Raw genomic sequence first — 19,208 nt, 5'->3', positions numbered from 1 at the left:
CTGCGGTATACATGGGAAGAACAATGCAGCTTTCACATGTGTCGGCTGTCACGAGCGCTCGGAAGATGAACTTGGCTGGAGACTCTGGAGTCCCCTTCCCGCCGCCGCACGCGCTCGCGGCCTGCCTTGGAGCGTAATCTAAGGCACATAGGGGGTATCAATTTCTCCGGTGATAGGTGCGAATCGACTGTGTTGAGGTCATTTTTGGGGGAAGCCGAGTAGAGACTTTTTGGTCGGTTTGGCAGCTGGTGGTGTTTGGGCGCGTCTGTTGGTCTATTTTGCGAGCATGTCTGTGCACTGTGCGGTGCTTTATTTGGAGAGTTTAAGAGTACAGAGCTCCTCTGCTGCTATTGTGTAGTGCATTATTTAAGAGCAGTTTGGTATTGTGCGGAGAAATTAAGAGTTTTTTACGTGTTTGTGGCTTGTGTCAGATGACCACAGTGGGATCAGTGCCGGTGTTTTGTGACAAATATACTCCACGACTAAATAAAAGGGCTCCAAATGAATAGAGTGCAGCCCGTCCTAACTTCCCCGAGCTTCGCAGCGCAGTCAGCTGTTTTTGCGCAATAACGGCAGTCGGGTCAGAATGTGAGTGAGTAGACAAATAACTACACAAATTTATCTGTAGAAGAGTTACAGGTCTCGATTGGAATGGATATATTGATGGGTGTGGTTGTGTTGCCAAGTGTAGTTCATTACTGGAGTTCAGAAACTGCCTTATGTCAGCCTTACATATCGAAACCTATGAGAAGGATATGTTGCAAACAAATAAAGTACACTCGTTCCTCCTTCCATCAGCCTATGCACTGAAATTATTTCCGAAAATTAGCAGTTGTTTGGCCATTTGGAGGTAAATGTTTTGCATTATTTACGAGCGGCTCGCATGTCTGTAGGCTGTACTATGAGCTATTTTAAACTGTTTACGATTAGCAAGCGTGTGTGTAGAACATTATAAATGAGTTATGTAGGGGTGTTTCGCAGGTCTGTATGATGTGGGACATGTCGGCGTGATACATATACTCCATTCCTAAATAAAGTAAATTCGTTCCTCGGTCCGTGGACCTAGTGCAGGGTGAGTCCATTTACCAGAAACGTGTAGGAAGAGGTTGAGTGCTGGTGGCTTAGTTTGAAACAATTTTCTTAGGTTGGTAGCGGAAGCGCAAGTGAGCTTTGTTTACTGGCAGATTTCAAACTTGGCGCTGGTTCTTAGGCGGTGGAGGTGACGTTCTGGTACTCAAAAGTAGTTGAAATTAGGGAGTTGAACACGTTTGAATATGTATATGAAATTGTAAATGGAATTATTTAATATAGAGGGGTGGTGAGAGTGAATTAGCAAGCGTTCTCGCTACGAGCAAACGCTCTGTTATATGGTCATGGTGGATTCCACTGTCGGTCAAACTCTGGCGCGAAATGTTCCTCTGTACGGCACGCGGTCGACAGGACACACCGTGTCCGGTGTTAGGTGCTCTCGGGCGCGGCCGACCGCTTGTGGCGGCGCTCGCCGCTGTCTACCTGGCGCGCAGGCCGTGGGGGCTGGGCAGGCACCGTAAACCGCCGGCCAGGCAGCGGGCTCAGCCGGCTGCGCGTACGTCGGCTGCGCTAGCGTGCAGAAGTCAGTTGGAATACACCTGCCTGACCGTAATGTCTGAAATAAAGAGTCATTTTCCAGGTATTTACAGAAGGCTATGTCCGTCGCGTGTATGGAGGGTGTGTGACGTAAGCGCAGCGCTTGTACAGTTATAACACGCGCGCGAGAGCGAGTCAATTAGCGGGCGTTCTAATGCGGTCCAAACGTGATGTTATATAGTCATGACAGATTCCACTGTCGAGCAAACTTTGCCGCCAAAAGTGTAGCACTGCGTTCTCGATCGCACAAGGTCACGTGGCGAACGGCTGTGTGAGGTCGGTACCTGCAGGTTCGGACTTGCTCAGGGAACGGTCGACTGTTGTGTGATTCAGCTCCGAGGCAGACAATTTTGGCGGGAAATGTGCAGAGGCGATGAATACACGTGGTGAGCGGACAAGGGGCACTGTGACGTCAAACTCGACAAGTTCCAGCGTGTCCAGCGAAAACATGTTTACGACGTGGGAGCGAACGCTGGGCTGGCCCCCCGAGCTAGTGGCCGGGTGCCTCGCGTGACAGGCGTACACAGTGTCTCCGCGTGCTGGCCAGGAGGTGGCGAGGATTTGAAGTAATTTAGTTGGAGGGCGGATGTCGTGGTGACTCCACTGCGATATCAAAGATGTGTGTGCTGACTGTTTTGGAGAACAAGTGATGACCGTACTGCTTGAAATAAAGTCTTCAGTCCCTTCCCCCCCCCCCCCCCCCCCTGCAAAATCAAAGGACGTGAATTACGTTACTGTAAGTGCAGTTTATTATTTGATGCGATTATGATAGGCTACCAGTGAAAAAAGATAAGTGACAGAGAAAGCTCATACATGTGATCAATGATGGTGTTGGGGATTTGAACTTGTGATAGATTTTTGTTATGGGTGTAAGGAGAATGGCTTCCTCACCGAGAGAATCGGACATCTTGAATAAATAATAAATGATAATAATACATAGAAGTACACTTTCGAGAGAATATCGTGTTGGAATTTGAATTTGGAGCAATTTTCTAGTGGAGGTAGGCCTATAATAATAAACGATAATGAATAATAAATTATAATGATAATGAATAATAAACAAAAGTAAGGTTTTGCAGCCATTATCATGTTAGAATTTGAATTTGGAGGGAATTTTCTAGTGGAGGTGGGTCAATAATAATAAATAATAATGAATGATAATGAATGATAATAAATGATAATGAATGATAATAAATGACAACAAATGATAAAAAATAATAATGTATGAAAATAAATGACAATGAATGATAATGAATGTTAATAAATGATAATGAATGATAATTAATGATGATGAATAATAATAATAAAGACAAGTACGGTCTTTGCATGCATTATCCTGTTGGAATTCAAACTTCCCGCCATTTTTTTCTTCTGGAGCCTTAGGTTAGTGGATGTAACACATTGGACAATTTTCCCGCCAAAATTTAAACTTCCCGCCATTTTTTCTAGAGGTTATGTTAGTGGAGCTAGCACAATTGGACTATTCTCCCGCCAAAAGCCGCCATCTTGGATGACGTCATGCGATGTTGCCAAGTCTACATCTTGGATGTCGTTATAGCCGCCATCTTGCATAAATTTGGCAACAATGCAACGTGCACTGACACATAGATTGTCCCCTTACTGACGTCTCGTCCCCATCTCCAGAGCACATTTTCAAGGGGGATCGTAGCTTTGTCAAATGCCTGATTCACACCCTGGCTCACCACCGACTGCAGCAATATTTCACTTCCACAAGCTCCTGCGCAGTGGCGTGATGTGACATGTTTTCAATACACGTTTAATTTGGAAATTTGTGGTAAGGCCTTATGGGATTTAACTGCTTAGGTTATCGGTCCCTAAGCTTACACCCTACTTAATCCAACTTACGCCAAGGATAACACACACACACCCATGGCCGAGGGAGCAGTCGAACCTCCGACAGGGTGAGCCGCGCGGACCGTGACCAAACTCCCCAGACAGCGCGACTACCCCACGCAGCAATACGCGATTGCAATTGGCCGTTGCTGACTGCTGTTGTCCGCTGTTACTATATCCCGTGGTGGAAGACTGGTACAAACCTTCATCAGCAGCAAAATCCAAATTTCATTAAATTTCACACCTCCCTCATTCCTATTGAAATAATTGGGTGTTTCACAATCTATATGGCCTCTCTGTATAGCCTTCATCGTATCTGCTTGTGGCTGCCAGTACTTGAGTCCTATAAAAATGAATGTGGTGGTTTCCTGACTGTAAAGCATGTTTCGCAACAGATGATCTGTCAGTCTCCCCTCTTCTGCAATTTCTCTTGTGCTCTTCGAGTCGTTTTTTTGACAGAGATTATCAAACCATCCAGCAATTTCAATAGGAAGGCGGAGGGCATCAAACTGAAAGACATTTAGATTCCGGTGCTGAAGAAGATGTGTACCAGTCTTCCACAATGGGATGGTAGTAACAGGGGATGACGACAGTCTACAATGGCCAATTGCAATCGCGTATTCAAAACATGTGATGTCACGCCACTGCGCGGGAGCTGAATGTTGGTGTAGTCAATTGCGTAGTGAGTAGCAAGCCAGGGCGTGAATGGGACATTCAACAAAGCTGCGTTCCCCTTGAAAATGTCCTCTGCAGATGGGTACAAAATGTCGGGTTTTAAAGTGAATTCCCTATAACCACGTCATAAGAGCTCAGAATATTTGGTTAATGGAGACTTGTCATTGTTCTGTTTCGTGAGATTTTATCGTTTCCTTCTACCTACTTGTGCTGTGGTAATGGAGGTTGTGCAAGAAACTGTGGTATGCCCAGTGTGTCTCTAGTTGCATACCGTGTCCTGGGGGGCCTCCAGTTGCTTTGTGGACAGAGCACCTCTCTCAGTTCTACTTAGTTTTATGTCTTGGCTTTCTTGTTTCTTGGATGCAATTGAGTCGATTGGAATTTTTTTCCCTTCCTTTCTGGGGACTATTCCTGGCTGAGACACAAAATATTGAGGGACCAATGAGCTCGTAGCTTGGTCCCTTTAACCCCTTGATCCAAACCATCCATCCATACTTCCTTCCTTTGAATTTTTACCGAGGTCTGATTGAATATTTGTACAGCTTCATTCAAACAGTAATCTGCATCATCTGTGTAAAGTCTGAAGTTACTATTAATACTTTCTGCAAGATCATCAATAAACAGCATGAACAGCTCCTCTGGGGTACACTTAAACTTCCTTCTATATCTGTCTGTGACCCTCCATCCGAGATAACATGCTGTGTCCTCCACATTAAGAAATCCTATTCTGTGTCAGCATGACGACTGTTAAAATTTTGATTAGGATGAATGGCTGTAAGTGCCTGGTCCACCTAACAGTGCATTTGAATGTGTACCGAGTTAAGCAGCATAATTGTGAAAACTTTCTCTACAGCACAAGTTGATGTACTGTTACCTGAACTGCATCTTAGTCTTCTCCACTTCTACATGCTCCCCATTATGTGAAACCCCCCCATCACCACATTTCGCTATCTATTTGATGTTTGACAAATTCTTCCTTATATCTATAATATAATTATTGACTTTCATTTCAGTATTCCATCCTGCCTTTTCTGTGATAGCTCTTCGTCCTGTTTTAAGTATTCATACGATCCGTGGTGGAATTCCTACAGGGCATGTTTTGCACAGTTTTACCGTACCACTGATACTCCACACACCATTAAGACTTTTTTTAATGAGGTGGTGAGATGCTGAAATACAACATATTTGAAACTGCTACTTTTGGTCTCCTCTCGAACAGTCGACGACAGCTAAGTCGAAAGTCCTGTAGGTGCGCCTCTTGTGCCTGCGGCCTAACAGCTGTCAGTGTGTGCGTCGCGCCGCCGCCGCCTTTCCTCTGCCTCCCCCCCCCCCCCCCCCCCCCGCCCCTCCCCATGCGAACAGAACATCCTCGTAGCAATTAAGGTTTGTCAAATTAAAATAATTATGTTGGCATATATTGCTGTGCAACATGTTCTTATTTACCTCCAGTGTACTTCTAAGACAAGCAAACTAATTTCTGATGTCACTATAAAAACATTGGTGTACAGCATCATACGAAACAAAAAGTAAATATTACCAGCCCTGAAAGTGGGTCATATGTCAGATGTTTTGCTACACTTTCTGCTTCCTGAAACATAGTTTCTTTCCTCTAGCTCTTGTGCATCTTTCCTGTGTTCATATCATACCTTTTCTCCAAACAACTCTCCTTTTTTGATGATTGAAATAAAAAAAAATGATGTGTAATCAATGAGCACTTTAGAGGTGCACTTGTTTTATTTTTCAGAATTTCTTGTCACACATATGAAATATTTATAGGTTTCATTTTTAGAACAACTTAACTCATAATTAAGCAAAACACTAGTGAAAAGTAGCACTTCCCAGAATTTCTTTGTCGTATAGCAATCGCAGAATCTTCGCTGGGTGAAGATCTGACAAATCAGGAGGAACTACAGTGGAGCTCCAGGGACCGTGTTTTATTTCCTTGCCTGCAGCACTGGAGAGGTAATAAAATCTTTCTCTTTTACATCTCTTGGGTGTTTGCAAGCAATTTTGTGATACACATTATTAACAAAAATTAGCCTTCCAGTTCAAATTATAGTGGGTTAGTGTTAAGTGACAGATATTTAAGGGAACAGAAGCTGTGCTAAATGTCCCCACAATTAATTTTTCACTCTGAACTGAGGGTGCGCCGATAGGAAAATTGCTATCAGATTATAACCTGGGACTCGGACCCAGAAACTTTGCATTTTGTGGCAAGTGCTATACCGAATGAGCTATGTAAGCACAATTCACAACCTTTCCTCAGTTTTATTTCTGCCAGTGCACAACAACAATCATAGTATGTACTTAAAAAGTTTTCCATATGTTTGTTTATATTTTAAGTATCTATATGGACCTGTCCTCACATACAATGTACTTTCTATAAGAGCAGGAGAGATGTCAGTAGATAACGAAAAAAGAGTTGCCGCAGTCCGAAAGCAGGTGAGTAGCAATACAAAAGACTGTAAATGCCCTCTTGCTTCATTTTATCACACATCTCAAATGAGTTAGTTCCTTGTTAGGTACATTGGGTCCACGGATTATTTGCACAATAAATTGTAATGACATGGAGCGAGTGATATAAAAGCCACATCACAGATTAATTTGTAGGTATGGCTATATGTTAAAGATTTATTTATTTTATTCTTTAATAAATATATGAGAGTTAGTAATTCGTATACACCAAATTTTACACATTAGAATATAAGAAATTCTTCTACAGAATAGAAGAGTTTGTCCTGGAGAAACTTGGAAAAGAAGCAGAGGTCAAGGAGAAACTTTTTCAGTTCGCCTTAAAGTTCTGCTTTTCTGTCTGTCAGACAATTTATATCACGGGTAAGTGATCAAAAATTTAGATTGCAGCATTGAGGTGTCATTTTTGCATTAAAGACAATCTTAATGCGGAGTAATGAATGTTATTTTTTAGTCTGGTATTATAATAATGTGTATCACTGTTAGATTCGAAATGCAGTGGATTAGTAACAGCAAGCTTCATGGGGAAATAAATATACTGTGAATGTAGTCAGATTGCTCTAGTCCTTGTAAAGCTGTGTAGAAGATGACCGATTGCGAGCAACATATATTACCCTTGCAGCACCTTTGAGTAATTAAGATTTCCTTTCCCGCCACAAAATATTATCCTATATGACATAATTGAATGAAAGTGTGCAAATATGTCAATCTACCAATATATCTGTCCCCTAAAATATAAGCACGCAGTGGTCCATCTGTTACCAGCTACTGGACTCCCGGGAGAGGTCCCATGGGGAGAATGTAGCCACGCTAGGATCGTAGAAATATACTAGGAGAATGACTCCTACAACGTCCTCGAGCCATATTCAATAGCGCAGCACCCACTTCATGGAGATTCAGCTCCTAAGGGCAGGGCACCTTGTAGTATACAAGGGCGAAGCAAGTTGTGTGTCCCATTGTCAGTGTGAGGGTGCCAGGGTTACAGTAAACGGGCAGTGGTGCAACGGTTAGAAGCTACTTGACACCCAGGAGGACTTAAAAGCAGTGACCGTAGCCACGCCAGCATCATACATGCAAACTACCAGAATGACTACCAAACTCTCCTCGAGGCTTATGCAATAGTGCAGCACCCGCCTAATGGCGTGGCAATTCCTGAGGGTGGCGATAGCGTCTTGGGGAGACGTCGGCATGGGACCTGTAGTATGCAATGCCGAAGCAATTTCTGTGTCCCATCGTCAGTGTAAGGGTACGTTGGTAAGAATAACAGGGGAGCGGTGCATCAGGTACTAACCACTGGACTCCTAGTCGAGATTTTATGTGGTGACCGCAGCCGCGACAGTATCGTAGATATTGTCGCAAAAGAAGCTGAGTAGCACCGTGGTCTAGTGGTTATGATACTAAATTGCTGCACGACTTTAATTTCTATATGCGGTTGGAATACATTCTGGAAGTATCCACAACTGGCAAGAATCATTGTCCTGGATTGTTCTGTATATATACTGTATGTGTTCTGGCCGGAGGCAGTTCGCTCCGCGCTTTTGCATGTGCAAATGCTGAATAAATCTTCGTTAAATGAAGTTAGTGTTCATCATTCACCTAATTACACCTTCTTCTATGTGACATTATTCTGGTGGGGACGCTGGATATTGGAACTTGTGATAACGCACTTTATCGACTACACAACTAAGGCGGCGAGAAACCTGAGTTCGAGTCATATTCAACAGATCGCAATCTACCGGAGACAGAAGAAGAAGAGGTCGTTACGATGACATCAGTTGTGTGCAACCACATGAGACATCCTTCCGGGTGGTCTGGTGACGATGGCCAAGATACAAACAAGTGGCTGAAGGTATATGAGCGTATAGCCAAATTTGATAAATGGGATGACACCGTGAGTTAGGCTAAAGCATTTTTATACTTGGAGGTCACTGCCAAGCAACGGTATGAGAACAACGAGGAGAAGTTCACAAGCTGGGAAGTATTCCAGGTGGAACTCCGCAAGTATTTCGAAGACACACAACGACTGAAGTGGAAGTCTGAAGATAAATTAAAGTGCAGGGCACAGCGTCCAGGAGAAACTACAGCATCCCACATTCAAGACGTCTTGGAGCTGTGTAAAATAGGGGATCCTAGAATTAAGGAAGAAGATAAGGTTGCAAATCTCATGAACGATGTTGCTGCGGAGATGTATCAAGCTCTACTCCTGAAGGAACTTTCGACAGCATACGACTTCATAAGATGGTGCCAGTATATCGAGCCAATGCATCAAAAAAGAATTACATGCAAGAAGTTTGAACGGCTTCCAAACGTCGTATCGATGTTTGTGGTGGAGGAAGCAACTGATTTCACAAGTGTTCTTCGTCAGATAGTGAGACAGGAAGTTCAGAAGGCACTTGGATTGCACAGCGAGGAAAAACCGAGACGCTTCAAGAGGTCATAAAAGAGGAAGTAGAACAAACATTGAATCCAGTCTCTCGTCCTTCATTTCCCTTTAAAACGGTGAAAAAGTCGAGACTCAGGCGGAGTTACGTTCCTACAATGCCGTATGAGCAAACTTGTTTGGGCACCAAGGAAGACTGATGTCTTGAGGACCCAGGATAACCAACCTGTATGTTTCCACTGCGGACGACCAGGACATGTGGTGCGGTATCGTCGAGAAAGGCGGCGGATGTTTGGTGACGCCCACTCCAGAAGACAGCAGACCGATCTTAGCCGACGCCAACTCCAGGACGACGAAGATGAACAAGATGTGGGTTCAGGACGACGTAGGTCACCATCGCCACAAGCTAACCACTGGAGAGGACGCTCCCCAACACGCCCAACACGCCGATCAAGGTCTCCATCGCCTTTTAGAAGCTCCAGCCAATCACATAGTCGCCGCATCATGGAAAACTAAAGGGTGGGACCTTCCTTGGAGGTGAGGCTGCCGAAGAGAAAAATCCTCCGCCGTCGACCATTACGAAATTGTTAGGAAACTACGTCGATATCCTCATGGATGGCAGACCATACCAAGCTGATGTGGACTCTGAGCAACATATTCAGTCATTTCGACAGTTGCAGAAAACCGTATTCGTCGACAGCAAAACATCTCTGCTGGAGGTGGCTAATGGGAAATATATAAAACCCACAGGAAGATGTACATATTCGTGTGGGTATAAGTGGCCATACACGGCCCTTAGAATTCATCGTCTTACAGGAGTGTAGTCATGACATCATTCTAGTATGGGACTTTTTGAAAGCGTCTCAGGAAATTACAGATTGTGGTCGCTCGAAGATTATGCTAGACGAGATGAGATACTGTGGACAGGAAGATTCGCATCCGAGTGTGTGAAGATAATGTGTGCTGGATGAAGTGACCATTCCTGCAGTCTACGCTAGAAAGGTAACTGTCATGTGTCATACTATGCATCAACCCATGGATCTTGTAGTGGAATGTAAGAGAAGCATACCACTGGAGAAAAAATTGGTCATCCCAGCCTTTGTCGTCTCGTTTAAGAACGGATTCGGTGAATTGTGGATCGTTAACTGTCGCCGAGAACAGCAGTTCCTTCCAAGACGCATGTGCATAGCAAACGCTGAGCCGTTAATTGCAGAACAGCTGAGCCTCATAGAAACCTCCTACGCCGAGTCCGTGCGCGAAATTTGCGCTACTACTACCAGAAAAGATATTCTAGCTCGACTATCACCAAATTTCACTAAGGAACAACAGAAGAAGCTACTTGCCATTCTTCAAGAGTTCTCTGAATGCTTCAATCCACAGGTTAAGAGCAAATTAGACAAATGGACGTTGAAGCCCCGGATTAGGGCTGGAGACAATCAACCAACAAGCAAGAGAGCATACTATGTGCCAGGAACGGAACGTCGAATAGTTCGCGACGAGGTACAGAAAATGATGAAGAATGACATCATTTAGCCTTCGCAGAGACCATGGTCGTCACCAGTGGTCCTCGTCAGGAAGAAGGATGGCAGTTGGCGCTTTTGTGTTAATTACAGGAAGCTTAATAAGAGAACTAAAAAATAAGTTTACCCTCTTCCACGAATTGACGATACACTAGATTGTCTGAAGGGGGCTAAGGTTTTCTCAACCATGTACATGTACTCGGAATACTGACAAATCTAAGTAAATGCAGCTGATTTGTGTAATGAACCAACAACTTTTGAACGGATGATGGATAATTTTCTACGTCACCTGAAGTGGTCGATGTGTCTTTGTTATGTAGATGACATTATAGTGTTCTCAGAGACATTTGATCAACATAGAGAAAGATTGAGGAACGTTCTTAAGTGTCTCCAACAAGGCGGACTGAAACTTAATCCAAGAAAGTGTCTCTTTCAAAATGGTTCAAGTGGCTCTGGGTACTATGGGACTCAACATCTGTGGTAATCAGTCACCTAGAACCTAACGGTTCCAGACTGAAGCGCCTAGAGCCGCACTGCCACATCGGCCGGCAAAGTGTCTCTTTGGAGCAAAATAAATCCAAATACTTGGACACCTTGTGTCAAACGAATATGTGCCGCCAGACCCAGAAAAGGTGAGAGCTATAACGTAATGTCCTATTCCTAAAAGTATTAGAGATGTGAGAAGCTTCCTCGGATTCTTATTTCCGTCGACTCATCAAAGACTTCTGTATAAAAGCCAGGTCACTCCAAGGGTTGTTAAATGCTGATGCTAAATTTATCTGGGGTGGTGCTCAACAAGATCCTTTCGATGTGCTGCGAAAAGTTCTGACGACTGACTCTGAACTTGGTCTGTTTGATGAGAGAGTACCTACAGAACTGCACACAGATGCCAGTGGGTATGGGATCGGTGCTGTTCTGGTGCAAATTTCGGATGGAAAAGAGAAGGTTATAGCCTATGCCGAGGGAAACTACTCAACTAAAGAAAGATAATATCTTGCTGTGATCTGGGCCAGGTACAAATTTCGACAATATCTCTATGGAAGGCCATTTACAGTTGTTACAGACCATCAGTCACTTTGTTGGTTGACAGGTTTTAAGGATACAACTGGACGACTCTCCAGGTGGGCACTACATCTTCAAGAGTATGACATTACCATAGTGTACAAAAGTAGAAGAAAACACCAAGATGCCGACTGTCTTTCAAGGAACCCTGTGCAAGGCCTCCAAGATTTTGATGAAGATAGTGACTGTCCCGCTGCTCTCCAGGATCTCTCTGCTGGGCAGAAGAAGGACGCCAAGATATCTCAAATTATGTTGTTTGCCTTAAATCGGTCAGAGGATGTGAAAGGACAATTTAAGGCAGTTAATGGATTGCTCTGCAAGAAAAGCTTGGCCAGAGGCAGTTAGCTCCGCGCTCTTGTATGTGCAAGTGCTGAAAAAACCTTCGTTAAGTGAAGTTAGTGTTAGTCATTCACCTAAGTACACCTTCTTCTATGTGAAATATAAACAAGCAGAATGAGTCCAACAATGTCCTCAAGCCATATGCAATAGCTTAGCCCAGGCATAATGGCGAGGCAATTCCTGAGAGCGGCGTTAATGTCTTGGAGAGACGTCGGCAGAGAGCTGGTAGTATGCAATGGCGAAGCAATTTTTGTGTCCCACCGTCAGTGTGAGGGTATGAGGGTTACAGAAAATGGGCGGCAGTGCATCCATTAGAAGCTACAGGACACACAGGAGGGGTTCCATGCGATGACTGTAGGCGCGTCGGCATCATAGATGTACTCTAGCAGAATGACACCAACAATTTCCTCGAGGCTTATGCAAATTCGCAGCACCTGTCTAATTGGCGAGGCAATTCCTGAGGGTGGCGATAGTGTCTTGGAGAGATGTCGGCAGAAGGTCTGTACTATGCAATAGCGAAGCAAATCCTGTGTGCCATCGTCAGTATGAGGGTGCATAGGTAAGAGTAGCAGGTTAGCAGTGCATCGGGTACTAACCACTGGATTCCCCGTCGAGGTTCTATGCGGTGACCATAGCCGTGACGATATCATAGACATACACAAGCAGAATAACTCCAACAATTTTCTCGAGCCATATGCAATATCTCAGACGAAGCCTAATGACGAGACAATTCCTGAGGCCCACGTTAGTGTCTTGGAGAGGTGGCGCAGAGAGCTGGTAGCATGCAATGGTGAGGCAATTTTTGTGATAAATCGTCAATGTGATAGTGTGCGGGTTAGAGATAACCGACAGAGGCGCTTCGGTTACAAGTTACTGGACACTTAGGGGACGTTCCAAAATCGTGACCCAACTGCGCCAGCATCGTAGATATACATAAGCAGAATGACTCCGACAGTGCCCTCGTACTATATGCAGTAGAGCGGTACCTGTCACATGGAGATTCATCTCCTAAGAGCAGATCTAGTGCCTTGGAGACACGTCGGCAGAGGCCCTGTAGTATGCAATGGCTGCAACTATTTTTGTGTCCCATCATTATTGTGAGGTTGTGAGGGTTACAGTAAACCGGCAACTTTGCATGTGTTATAAGCTAATGGACTCCCAGGAGAGGTTCGATGCGGTGACCATAGCCGCTATAGTATCATAGATGTACACTAGCAGAGTGGCTCTGACAGTGTCCTTGATGATTATGCAATAGCACAGCATCAGCCTAATGGTGAGCTAATTCCTGAGGGTGGCATTAATGTCGCGGAGAGATATCAGCAGAGAGCCTGTAGTATGCAATGGCAAACAAATTTCTGTGTTCCATCGTCAGTGTGAGGGTGCAAGTGTTACAGTAACTGGGCAGTGGTGCACTCCCAGATGAGGTTGGATACTGTGACCATAGCCACGCAGGTATCGTAGATATACAGTAGTAGAATTACTCCAACAGTGTCCTCGAGCCATATGCAATAGCAGAGCATTCCTTTGTTGGAACATCAGCTCCTGAGGTCAGCATTAGTGACTTGGAGAGCTGTCAGCAGAGATCCTGTAATATGCAGTGACAAAGCAATTTCTGTGTCCCATCATCAGTTTGAGGGTGCGAGGATTACAGTGAAGGGGCAGCGGTCAATCAGTTTGATGCTATGGGAGACCCGAGAGAGGTTCATGCAGTGACTATGGCCGCGCCAGTATCATAGATGTGCACTAGCAGAATGACTCCGACAACGCCCTCGAGCCATATCCAATAGAGATTCAAGTCCTGAGGACAGCATTATTGACTTTGAGAGACATCGGCGGAGAGCCTGTAGAATGCAATGGCGAAGCAATTTCTGTGTCCTGTCATCAGTGTGATGGTGCGAGAGTTACAGTAAAAGGGCAGCAGTGGATTGGTTTCAAGCAACTGGAATCCCAGTAGAAGTTCCATGTGGTGACTGTAGCTGCATCAGTATCATAGATGTATGCTATCAAAATAACTCCGACAATTTCCTCAAGGCTTATGCAGTAACACAGCACCCGCCTAATCGGAGGCAGTTCGTGTGGTGGTGTTAGTGTCATTTATGGACATTGTCAGAGAACCTGTAGTTTGCAAAGGCAAAGCAATTTCTGTGTCCCATAATCAATGTGGGAGTGTGAGGGTTACCGTAAGCTGGCAGTGGTGCATCGGTTAGTATTTATGGGACACCCAGGAGGGGTTGTGTGTGGTGATTGTAGTCACGCCATTATCATATAAATACAATAAGAGAATGACCCCAACATTGTCCTCGTGCCATAGGCAATAATGCAGCACCTGTTTGATGGAGATTCATTTCCTGATAGCAGCCTTAGTGTATTGGAGAGATGTAAGCAGAAACCCTATAGTATGCAATGGTAGGGAGGAGGTGACGAGTGGGGTAGCTCTTCTTTAGGTGCAGTTGGGTGGTTAGATGCACGGCGGTAGAGAGAGGGGAGTGGGTTGATGGAAAAGGAGGAAAGTAAAAAGACTGGGTGCGTTGGTAGAACAGGGGGCTGTGTAGTGCTGGAATGGGACCAGGGAAGGGGCTAAATGGCTAAGGACAATGACTAACTAAGATAAAGGAGTGGAGGGTTATGGGAACATAAGATATAATTCAGGGTGTATTCGTACATGTGCAATTCGGAAAACCTGGTGTTGGTGAGGAGGATGTAGAAGGCACAGGCTGTGAAGCAGTCACTGAAATGAAGAACGTCGTGTTGGGTGGTGTGCTCAGCAACAGGGTGGTTACTTTTCCTTGGCTGCAGTTTGTTGGTGGCTATTCATGCGGACAGACAGCTTCTTGGTTATCACGTCCACGTAGAATGTAGCACAGTGAATGCATCTAAGGTTGTAGATCTCATGATTTTTCACATGTAGCCCTGCCTTTGATGGGATAGATGATGTTTGTAACTGGACTGGAGTAGGTGGTGGTGGGAGAATGCATGGGACAGGTCTTGTATCTAAGTATATAACAGGTATTTGAGAGATGAGGAAAGGGGTTTTGAGCAGTGACTGTGTAGGGATGGACGTGGATATTGTGTAGGTTCCGTTAGCAGCAGAATAACACCGCGGGGGGAGTGGGAGGATAGTGGGTAGAACATTTCTCATTTCAGGGCATGACAAGATATATTCGCAGTGGTGGATTAAGGAAATTTTATGGGTGAGAGGGGGGGGGGGGGGGGGGGGAGGGGGTGAGAGCGGTAGCCTTGAAGAGAAAGAGAACCTGAGGATGTTTCCTACAAAAAATAGAAAAAAGGGTCTTTGAAATGTAGCATGCCAAGCTTTTTGAGACTTAAAAAAAATACCAAAGACGCAGGGAAGACGTGGTTTATTTTGAGGATACAGACGTCTAAAACTTCTTCAAACATCTTGCCTTCAAAGTCGTTACATAGGCATTTGCATTTACATAATTGTTCACAGGAAGTATCAAGTTACATAAGCGTTTTGTAAGCACAAATACTTTATTTCAAAACAATATTAGTAAACCCGTAAATAAATCCATAGTTCTTTTTATGTTTTCAATATTTAAACAGTTTAGAATGATACTAGTTCTAAAAAAAATAATATGAGCAATAGACATTACAAACTTATATAAGAGATATAAAACAATAATTTTGAGTATAATATTATATATCTCTGTGTAGTGAGTGATTTAAATTTTGGTAGAAGTTACGTAAACAGTTTTTGCATTTGCTCTCTATTTGTAAAGTACAGAGGGCCATAGACACGGGTTCACAGGCAGATGCCGTGTTTCTTGACTTCCGCAAGGCGTTTGACACAATTCCCCACAGTCGTTTAATGAACAAAGTAAGAGCATACGGACTATCGGACCAATTGTGTGATTGGATTGAGGAGTTCCGAGATAACAGAACGCAGCATGTCATTCTCAATGGAGAGGAGTCTTCAGAAGTAAGAGTAATTCCGGTGTGCCGCAGGGGAGTGCCATAGGACCGTTGCTATTCACAATATACATAAATGACCTGGTGGATGACATCGGAAGTTCACTGAGGCTTTTTGCAGATGATGCTGTGGTGTATCGAGAGGGTGCAACAATGAAAAATTGTACTGAAATGCAGGAGGATCTGCAGCGAATTGACGCATGGTGCAGGGAATGGCAATTGAATCTCAATGTAGACAAGTGTAATGTGTTGCGAATACATAGGAAGATAGATTCCTTATCATTTAGCTACAAAATAGCAGGTCAGCAACTGGAAGCAGTTAATTCCATAAATTATCTGGGAGCACGCATTAGGACTGATTTAAAATGGAATGATCATATAAAGTTGATCGTCGGTAAAGCAGATGCCAGACTGAGATTCATTGGAAGAATCCTAAGGAAATGCAATCCTAAAACAAAGGAAGTAGGTTACAGTAAGCTTGTTCGACCACTGCTTGAATACTGCTCAACAGTGTGGGATCCGTACCAGATAGGGTTGATAGAAGAATAGAGAAGATCCAACGGAGAGCAGTGCGCTTCGTTACAGGATCATTTAGTAATCGCGAAAGCGTTACGGAGATAGACTCTGCAGGAAGACTCTGCAGGAGAGACGCTCAGTAGCTCGGTATGGGCTTTTGTTAAAGTTTCGAGAACATACCTTCACCGAAGGAGTATATTGCTCCCTCCTACGTATATCTCGCGAAGAGACCATGAGGATAAAATCAGAGAGATTAGAGCCCACACAGAAGCATACCGACAATCCTTGTTTCCACGAACAATGCGAGACTGGAATAGAAGGGAGAACCGATAGAGATACTCAAGGTACCCTCCGCCACACACCATCAGGTGGCTTGCGTAGTATGGATGTAGATGTAGATATTTGAACCGTTTTATGCACATTAGCAGGTGGTTTGTTGTTCTTACAGTTACTATAAAAGCGCTAAAACTATTATAGTTTGGTAATTATTAATTACTCTATATTTTTCTCATCAGTTGGCTTTACAACATCTAGACTTCAGAGAGCATACATCTCCTCTTTCCACTCTTTGAAATAATGATTTTTTCTCTGTTAATAACAATGTCCCTATGTACGTACAATAAAGCAAGCCCAGTTAAGCGGTTTTGTCCACAACGATTTCTTAACCAAGTCTTAATTAATATCAGTGTAAAGAAAGATCTTTCAGCTTTTGCAGTTGAGACAGGAAGACAAGAAAGGATCAACATTAAAGATGTAATCAAGGGGAAATGTCTGTAGTCCAAATTGCAAACACTCAACTGCAGAGCTTGGTAGAAGTGTTTCCTTTGCATCTTCCCTTTTCCATTTTGTTATCCACAGCTAGATTTCTGCTCTCAAATTAGAGAAGCAGTCACTTTCATCCTTATCAAACAGTTTATAATACTTTCTATCCACTGTTTCGGTATCACTAATCACTGACTGCATGGACCTCGTCCACGAAGAGCAGACTTTTGGTAGAAGCGTGTTTAGGTTGAGAATCTGCTTTCAAGATCGTTGCTGACTGTGTCGCGAATGGGGATGAAGACATTAATCCTAAAATAACTTTCTGGACTCGATGAGGCAGCATTAGATCTGTTAATTTGGCGAGATGTAATTCTGAATTCTGGGTGTTTGGATGGTGCTTCCAACAACATCTGCGATTCTCTTGGCTTCATCATAAAGGAGACTGAACTCTGCAACTGCATTATCTCACTTTGTTTTTAAGACTGATAAAGTGCCGTGTAGGGTATCAGTTCCTTCTGTAAAATCAATAGCTTCTTTTTGGAAAAATCTACTGAGAGACAATGTTTGACAGAGCACATCAGCAAGGCACACAAGAGTTAAGATAAATTCTCCATTACTGATAGCAAATAAAAGCGTCATAGCTGTTACACTAGAGGTATCATTTGAAAAATGTGACCATCTTGAAATTTCCTCAAGGCACAACATGATTTTTTGAATCTTTTTTAAGAAACGATACTACAGATAAATGCCTTTCCACCCATCTTGTTTCACACATGGAGACAAGCTAACTGCCTGTATGCATAACGAGTACAGCATTTCTTTTAGGAGAAGCTGTAAAAAATGAAACAACCTCCTTAACGATACCAATTGTGCTTCTCACTTGTTGCACACCAGAACACTTAGAAATAGATAAATTCAAAGAATGGTTGAAACATGGCGCTCTTTCAGCATTAATACATTCTTTCTTTATTGTGGCAACTGCTCCAACAATCTCGGAACTCATGACAGATAGGCCGTCGGTTGTAATACCAATACATGTACTGAGGACGAGATTAAGATGTCTCATAGTGTTTATCACAGTTTACATAAATGTATTCCAGTCATTATGGGATCTTTATAGTCTTCATCTCCTCTACCTATGTTACTTTTATTTAATCATAGCCGTCTTCAGAAGACTCAAGTTGATCATTTTCATCGTCAGATGATGAAGAGAAATCTTCGTTTTTATTACTTTTGGATCCAGCTTTGAAGTTTTGTTTCCACAGGTTTGTCTGTGGCTCCTGTGGACTGATGAACCCTGTGAAATCATCTCTGATCACATCTTTATAAATATATCTTTAAAAAATTTACATCTGAGTTTTGTGGCTGATGTCAGTTATCTCATCAAATCCAATGCTGTAGAATTTGTTTTCTTCGATTCTATTTACTATCTGAGAAATAATTTCTTGGCCACAGCATTCAATCAACTCATTTTGAACGGTTTTACTTAAATATATGCGTCTTTTATTACCAGAGCTATTCTGTGCTTCTAATTCAATTTCCCCACATTCTTCGGCGCGAAATTTCATCAACTCTTTAAAATTGCCTTTACTTGATAGCCCGGGATCATTAGAAAAAACAGAGCCATTATCTCGATGTCCTCTAAAAGGTATGCTCTGCCTTCCAAGAAATATGACGTTTTGCAAAGGAAATGACAACAGTTTTCGATTTTTTTTCATTCTCTTTAGTCAGTAGGTGTCAACTTGATTTTCAACCGATTTATTTGGATGTTGGTAAGAAACCAAAAAGTCGTTGGCACGTTAAAGCTTGCTGATGATATACTGTTATACTGTGATTTTCCAGGTCACCATTTTTACCTAATAACTTAGCAAATTTTGTCAGAGGTACAGTAGTGCTCAAAAGTATCCGAACAACATGAACTGCATTTCGCCTGATTCGCATGCAACCGCCACAACGCAGCTGTCTAGCGGGTCATCTACTCGCTCCTCGGTACAGTCGTTTGACTATTGAAAATGGTTCCAACAAGTCACAACTACAAAATACTGCTCTGTATCGTAATAACTTCAGATGTA

The sequence above is a fragment of the Schistocerca gregaria genome, chromosome 4 (assembly GCF_023897955.1).
Source record: "Schistocerca gregaria isolate iqSchGreg1 chromosome 4, iqSchGreg1.2, whole genome shotgun sequence".
Lineage (NCBI taxonomy): Eukaryota > Metazoa > Arthropoda > Insecta > Orthoptera > Acrididae > Schistocerca > Schistocerca gregaria.
Note: the sequence above shows the minus strand (reverse complement) of the source record.